Source organism: Suncus etruscus, chromosome 9 (genome assembly GCF_024139225.1).
Source record: "Suncus etruscus isolate mSunEtr1 chromosome 9, mSunEtr1.pri.cur, whole genome shotgun sequence".
In the NCBI taxonomy this organism is placed as follows: domain Eukaryota; kingdom Metazoa; phylum Chordata; class Mammalia; order Eulipotyphla; family Soricidae; genus Suncus; species Suncus etruscus.
The window spans coordinates 50,648,513-50,655,640 of record NC_064856.1 but is presented as its reverse complement, the minus strand read 5'-3'; the positions used below and the strand labels follow the sequence as shown (position 1 = coordinate 50,655,640).

Below are 7,128 nucleotides of genomic sequence, written 5' to 3'. Positions count from 1 at the left end.
TCTGGTTTAAAATCAGAGTCAGCAAGATAGTACAGCGAGTAAGGGCATTGCTTTGCACGTGGCTTACCTGAATTTAATCCCTGGCACTCAGTGTGATCTGATGAGTCCTACCAAGTGTGATCCATAAGCGCACAGCCCTGAACATCACCAAGTATGACCCCAAAACAAAAACAAAAAAACAACTGATTTCTGTGTCTGGATCTGCTGTGTTCAGAGGAGTCAGTCAGGTGGGAGACCCTCAAGTTTAGGATTTAGGGGCCTTATCAATAATAGCACAGCCGTAGGGTGTTTGCCTTGCCTGCGGCTCACCCGGGATGGACCCGGGTTCAATTCCCAGCATTCCATATGATTCCTTGAGCCTGTCAGGAATGATTTTTGAGCACAGAGCCAGGATTAACCCCTGAGCACTGCAAACAAACAAAACAAACAAAAACAGAAAAGGAGTTTAGGATTTAATGGTGACCACCAATTTTGTGCTGATGAACCTTAAACCATTTAACTGGCTCATGGCAAGGGAGAGTTAGGACGAAAAGCCCCAATTTGAAGCATTGCCAGTCTCCATGAGGCCAGTACACATAATGCTGCCCAACTCTGACACCCAAGGGGATGTCATCTGACTTCTGGCAGGTACATGGGAGGCCCACTCAAGTGCTGAGTTCTTGGGGACTGTGGTTTGGGTTCAGGGGAGGCCCCGAAGGAGGATCTCATGAGTGGTAGCATCTGAGAAAAGCACCAGCTGTATGATGCATTGTGGGCAAAGATGAAGGGTTAGGAGAGCTGAGGGTACAAAACCTAGAAGTAAGTGGGGTGCTGGCACCCAGGAGCAAGGCAGGAATGGAGGTGGAGCCTGAGGAGCCACTCCTTGCCCTAAGCATGAATGAAGTGGCTCTGGGGGCACCCAGAACATAGCCATGGTGTTGGGGAGAGCTGGGAGGGTGGTGTGCAGTGCAAAGTTCAAATCCAGAGCCTGTGCATGATTCTCCCCATTCCCTAGGCTTCACTCTTTTTTTTTTTTTTTTTGGTTTTTGGGTCACACCCGGCGGTGCTCAGGGGTTACTCCTGGCTGTCTGCTCAGAAATAGTTCCTGGCAGGCACAGGGGACCATATGGGACACCGGGATTTGAACCAACCACCTTTGGTCCTGGATCGGCTGCTTGCAAGGCAAACACCACTGTGCTATCTCTCCGGGCCCTAGGCTTCACTCTTACCTCCAGAAAGTTCCATTCCATTTGCTCAGCCCCTAGAAGGTTCCTTCCTGTCCTGCCTCTTCTGGCCCCTCCAGTGGGTCACAATGAAACATTCCCAGGGGTAGCTTTTTGTCAAATTGCACCTCACAGCTCCCTCAGGTAAAAGGGGTGGGACCCAATCAGTGTGGACTGAGACATGATGTATGGGTGACCTGCTGGGCTTGGGGCGCTGTCCCCTTTTGCATCTCTCTTTCTGCGCTGGAGCATTGAGACTCCTCCTCATAGCCGCACACTCTCCCAGGGCCATTATCCTGCTGCACATGGGACTCTCCTCCAGCTGCTGCTTGAGTGGCACCCCATCGCAGGCCACCGGAACTTTGTGTGCAGTGTGACTCCCTCAAACTGGGATCCAATCACCAGGATTTGGGGCTCCTGAAAGTCCTGGTGCTATGCCCACCACCCAAGATCCCATCCTTTTTCTTGTATCCCTCCACCAACTGCCATGATGACCCCAGAACCCCAAAACCCCTTAGCATATGTCACCATGGCCTCACCTCTGAGTCTCCCTTGACCCTGCTGCCTGATGATTTTCCAGGAGGTGGGTATGGCAGGTGCAGAAGGAAGGGAAGGAAGACACTGAAAGAACCAGAGCCAGGGAGCCATCTCTGGACTCCATGGGACCACCTGACCTGAGGTCTGACCCACTGTCTACTCAGCACTGGGCCCAGCCTGTTGGGCCACGTGTGTATTTCCACAGTTCAGAGCAGGATTTTCCACTGCAAGCCCCATTGTCCTGTGGAGACTTGGGGACTCGCCTGCTCTCAAAATATCTCCCCACTCTCCTGGCTCCTCGCCCGGTCCCGACTTCACTTCCTGGGGCTGTTGACACCCACAGTCTCGGAAAAGGCACAGCCACCTGACAGGGACCTCAGGGACAGCAGCCCAGCTACAAATTCAGGGCTGGGGGTTGGGTAGCCTGGGGCATGCAACGGGTCATCTCAAAGCCTGGACATGTTCCCAGGAGTGCGGTGGGGAGGTTTTCACCCCAAGCTCTTCTTGCCCTAGTGAATGGACAGAAGGAACATGGTGGTGGGGTCCCTATAAGCCACCCACCCTTTCCAGATCTGCTTCTGCTCATCTTGAGACTTGAGACTCACTCCCACCCTGGGTTGCCCTCCAGACTCTCTTGGCTATACTAGCTGGAGACCAGCCTGGGAGATATGGCTGCCCTGTAGCTGGGGAGCATTTAGTCCTCAGATCCTCTTCCCTCTAACCATTCCACCCCTCCTACCCTTACCCCCTCACCCAGCCAAGCTCTGGGACAAAGTTCTACAAATACTCAAAGGCAAAAAGCCCAAAAATTACCCTGGAGAGATAGCACAGCAGTAGGGCATTTGCCTTGCATCAGCTGATCCAGGACAAAAGTGATTCAAATCCTGGCATTCCATTTTTCCCTGGTGCCTGTCAGGAACGACTTCTGAGCACAGAGCCATGAGTAACCCTTGAGCATCACCGGGTGTGACTCCCCCCTCCAAAACACACACACACACACACACACACACAAATCACCCAGATTCAGGCAGAGCAACCCAGGCTCCCACATCTGTTTTATTCGGAGGCACTGTTTGGGGCCAATGGAGTTACTTGGCCTCTCTGGTTATCTGATGTTCTCCTTCAAAGCCGAGAGCCTACTGCTTCTGCTTCCTGTGAGTAGACCATGGACCCCGGCCAGGCAGCAGGGTTGACTGTGTACTGGTGGTGGGTACCAAGGGGAGCACAATGAATGCTTAAATCAACCCCTCCTCCTTTACCTGCTTGCAACTTCATGAATCTCTCCTCCTGTCTAGCCTCGGTTTCCTCCTCAACAGGACTTGGCACTACCCCTCTTCTGGCGGCTGCTTCCTAGCTGGCCCCTGTCCACTGTAGCCAGGTGTCTCACTGGGAGGGACAATGGGCCAGGACAGACCAGTCACGAGTAGCCCCCAAACATAGTCCCAGGACCCCACCCACCACACTGAACTATTTTCAGCCTTGGAAACAGAGTCAGGAAAGGATTTTCCAGTCCCAGCACAATGACTGTCCTGGACCATTGTCCAGAAGTGACCAGGGGACCTGCCTGCCCTTGCCCTCGGGGCCTCCCTGCCCTCCTGATATCACTTCCTGGGGTTCTTCCCCCATAGCCACTCCTTGGGAGACATGAGCCATTGGCATCCGGTTCCCTCCTGGCAGCAGCCCCAGGAGTTATTCCCAGAGAGACCCATGTCCTGCTCAGGTTCACAACAGGCACTATGGAGTGTAGACAGAGGATTAGGATCTGCACTCCCCTGGGGATTGGAATTCTCCTGGAAGCCCTAGGTGGGCAGCCTAGGAAGAAGCCTGAGGAATGTCATTAGGGGGCAGGTTCTGATCCTGATCTTTGACCCTGAGATTGGCCTTGGGTTCATGAGTTCAGCACAGGAACTTGAATATCAAGCCCATTCTCCCTCTTGGAGTTATGTTTATCTCAGCTGCAGCTATAATGTGCGCTGACCTCAGAGTGACCAGGCTGTATCTAAAGAAAGAAAATAGGAACCTGCAGAAGAGTTGAGCAGGAGTGGGATTCTGACCCACATTAGCAAACACGAGCAGTGTGGCCACAAACTCAATGTCTCCATCTACGAGATGGAAGCAGACACTCGCTGATCAAGAGAAAGTAATTAGGCACAAACCTGCCACTGTTTCCTTCCCTCCCCTGACTGCCTGTCAGATGCCTGTTTTTTGTTTGTTTGTTTTTGTTTTGTTTTTGGCCCACACCCGGCAGTACTCAGGGGCTACTCCTGGCTGTCTGCTCAGAAATAGCTCCTGGCAGGCACGGGGGACCATATGGGACACCGGGATTTGAACCAACCACCTTTGGTCCTGGATCGGCTGCTTGCAAGGCAAAGGCCGCTGTACTATCTCTCTGGGCCCGCCTGTTTTTGTTTTGTTTTGTTTTGTTTTTTGCCTATCCCCAATCTGCATATTTGGCAAACTCCAAAACTTTGAGTCACTTGTGAGTAACAAAGTTCATTCCAGTTTAAAATTCAAATCCCTGGGCCAGGGAGATAGTAATGGACTGAGGGCCAGCTTTGCCTGTAGGAGCCCTGGGTTTGATTCCTGGGGACCATATGACCTCTGAATAGAAAACCAGAGTTGTTCCTCAGCACCCTCCAAGCATGGCACCTATATGAAAACAAGAGCAAAAATATCCCATTTTCCTACTGAAGAGTCTCTGGCTCCTCCCAGTGCTCATAGGGTACTCCTCAGTCCTTCAGCTTTTGGGGCCTCTCTTTGGGTCTCGAGGGGGTTTGGGAAGAAAGGAGCTGACATGTACTTCCATAGCTCTCAATTTGTCCTCCTTCTTGGGTAAGACAGCCCGAAGTCAGAGTTCCTCAGCCTGTCCACTTCCTGGGTATGTACTTGAGAGTGGGAAGTCTCCCATTAAATCCTACCAAATCTACCCAACAGGGCTGAGGCACATCTTTCTAGCTGGGACACTGATAGGCTCCAATCTCCTGGGACTTTTCCTAGAATATCCCTCACCTGGCTGAAGGTTGAAATCCCTAGTGACCTTTCCATTGCCTCCATCCCTTCACTAGGGTGAGGGTACAGAGCCTCAGAGGTGCTGGAACTCATGGATCCCCAGTGGAGCTGCATTTCCCTGACCTCGGAAACCAACGGGTGTCCTCAGGTTTATGTCTTAGGGACAAATTCCACATCAGCAGGAAAAATCCAGTTCTATGCTCCCAGCCTAGAGGAGCAGAGCAATTGTGATTTGTGGGGGAGGAAATAAAAACCCTCACCTGTTATGGCAGGTGTGTAGGTATAAATACATGTATGTAAGCATGTATCTACATATGTGCATTTATGTCTACATATGCATGATTGCATGTGTGTATACAGATGTGTGGGAAAATCTGAGAGGAAAGATAGGCAACGTGTGGAAATCTGAAGCCAGATGATATGTAGACAGAGAGGGACCAGGATGTCAGACTAAAGCCAACAGGTTTTTTTTTGGGGGGGGGCACACCCAGTGACGCTCAGGGGTTTATTCCTGGCTAGGCGCTCAGAAATTGCTCCTTGCTCAGGGGACCAATGGAATGCCTGGAGATCTAACCTCAGTCCATCCTAGGCTAGCGCATGCAAGGCAGATGCCTTACGGCCTGCACCACCACTCGGCCCCAAAAGGTGGAAATTTTCTGTTTGACAGGTTTGGGGCCAGTGGATTAGCTGGGGCACAGGGAGAGGATTCTTAGCTCAGACGTCTTTGCTCTGCAAACTCCTTTCTTTCTCCTCTCCTCCCACCACACCCCCAGTTTGTATTTTTCCCTTTTCTTTGAAGGGTTCCCAAATAATGTCCAGGGACCCTGGGGGATCACTCCCAGTGCTTGTCAGCCAACCAGCCACCAGGTCAGTCTGGGGCCCAAGGATTCAGTGCTAATGGAATCAAACCAGAGATCAAAACTGGGTCTGGTGCATACCTTGCATTAAATAATGTACTAAGTCCCGGCACTTGCTTTTTGCTTTAGTTCCTTAATTCCTGGGTGAATGGGAAGCTGTGGGGGGCACAATTCAGAACCTTAGGTCCTGCTTCCTTTCTTTCGTCCTTCCTTCTCTCCTTATAGAAGTCTCTGGCACTGCCAGGCAAGCTGGGCTCCCAGAGTGATTGATGGTGCCCTGCTGCCTCCTGGTGGCCAGCTCTGGCAGCGGTAAAAGTGAAGCTGGGTAGAAATAGGGCTCCAGGACCAGAGAGATAGCATGGAGGCAAGGCATTTGTCTTGCATGCAGAAGGACGGTGTTTCGAATTCCGGCATCCCATATGGTCCCTGGAGCCTGCCAGGAGTGATTTCTGAGCATAGAGCCAGGAGTAACCCCTGAGTGGCACCAGCCATGACCCAAAAACAAAAAAACAAAAAAAACAAAAAAAAAGGAAAGAAAGAAAGAAAGAAAGAAAGAAAGAAAGAAAGAAAGAAAGAAAGAAAGAAAGAAAGAAAGAAAGAAAGAAAGAAAGAAAGAAAGAAAGAAAGAAAGAAAGAAAGAAAGAAAGAAAGAAAGAAAGAAAGAAAGAAAGAAAGAAAGAAAGAAAGAAAGAAAAAAGAAAGAAAGGCTCTTGAAGGAAAAGTTGAAAATAATCTGGGGGGCAGTCAGGTTGCTGTGGATGAGATATAAAAATAGAGATGAGAATAAAAACGGGGAAGAGGTTCTGACCAAGATGTGATATTAGATGAAACCTCAGAAAAAACCACACTTGTAAATGCCCAAGAATCTAGCCCCACGGTTCCCAGCGAAGCTACAGACAATTCATCTGAGGGTAAAGTTCTCTGTAATCTCAGCACAGCTTCTCTACTTTGCAAATCTGACAATTGATTCTCTGTCAAAACTTTCTTTTCACCAACTCCACACCCAGCATGATAAACTCCCCAAATTTCCCTCCTCAGGAGATCCCTCACAGTCTGGTTAGCTGTCGGAGCGGTCCCCATGGGACTGTGACTGGCATAAACACTAGAACATGGCCTTTTCCTGGATTTGAAAACGGGGGTTCTGATGGAATCTCAAACACCCAGATACTCCCCTCCAACACACACACACACACACACACACACACACACACACACACACACACACACACCAGCCTGTCCTGAGACACCAGGGCCAGCTCTGTGAATGTTGGTCTCTCAGGGGAGCAAATCTGTCAGCCACTGGCTTCAGAAAGGCCTGTGCAAGGACAAGCAGCCACACAAAACATTGTCCCTACCCGAAACCTACCTTTTCAGCATGGAATGTTAAAGACAAGGTGAAATCAGGCGCAGGTCCTGGAGGAACCCCATGAAGACCTCTGGTGCCCTTTGACCTGGTAATTACCTTCAATGAATCCCCAAATAGGGGGGCCATGTTCAGCAGTGAGGTCACCTGCACCACACTC

At 50.6% G+C, this 7,128-nt stretch overlaps 1 protein-coding gene across 1 annotated transcript in view; it reads left to right on the top strand.

The window, feature by feature from the left end:
• PLEKHB1 (pleckstrin homology domain containing B1) overlaps positions 1-7,128 on the top strand; it is a 414,220-nt gene that overhangs the window by 8,606 nt on the left and 398,486 nt on the right. The window lies entirely within an intron of this gene.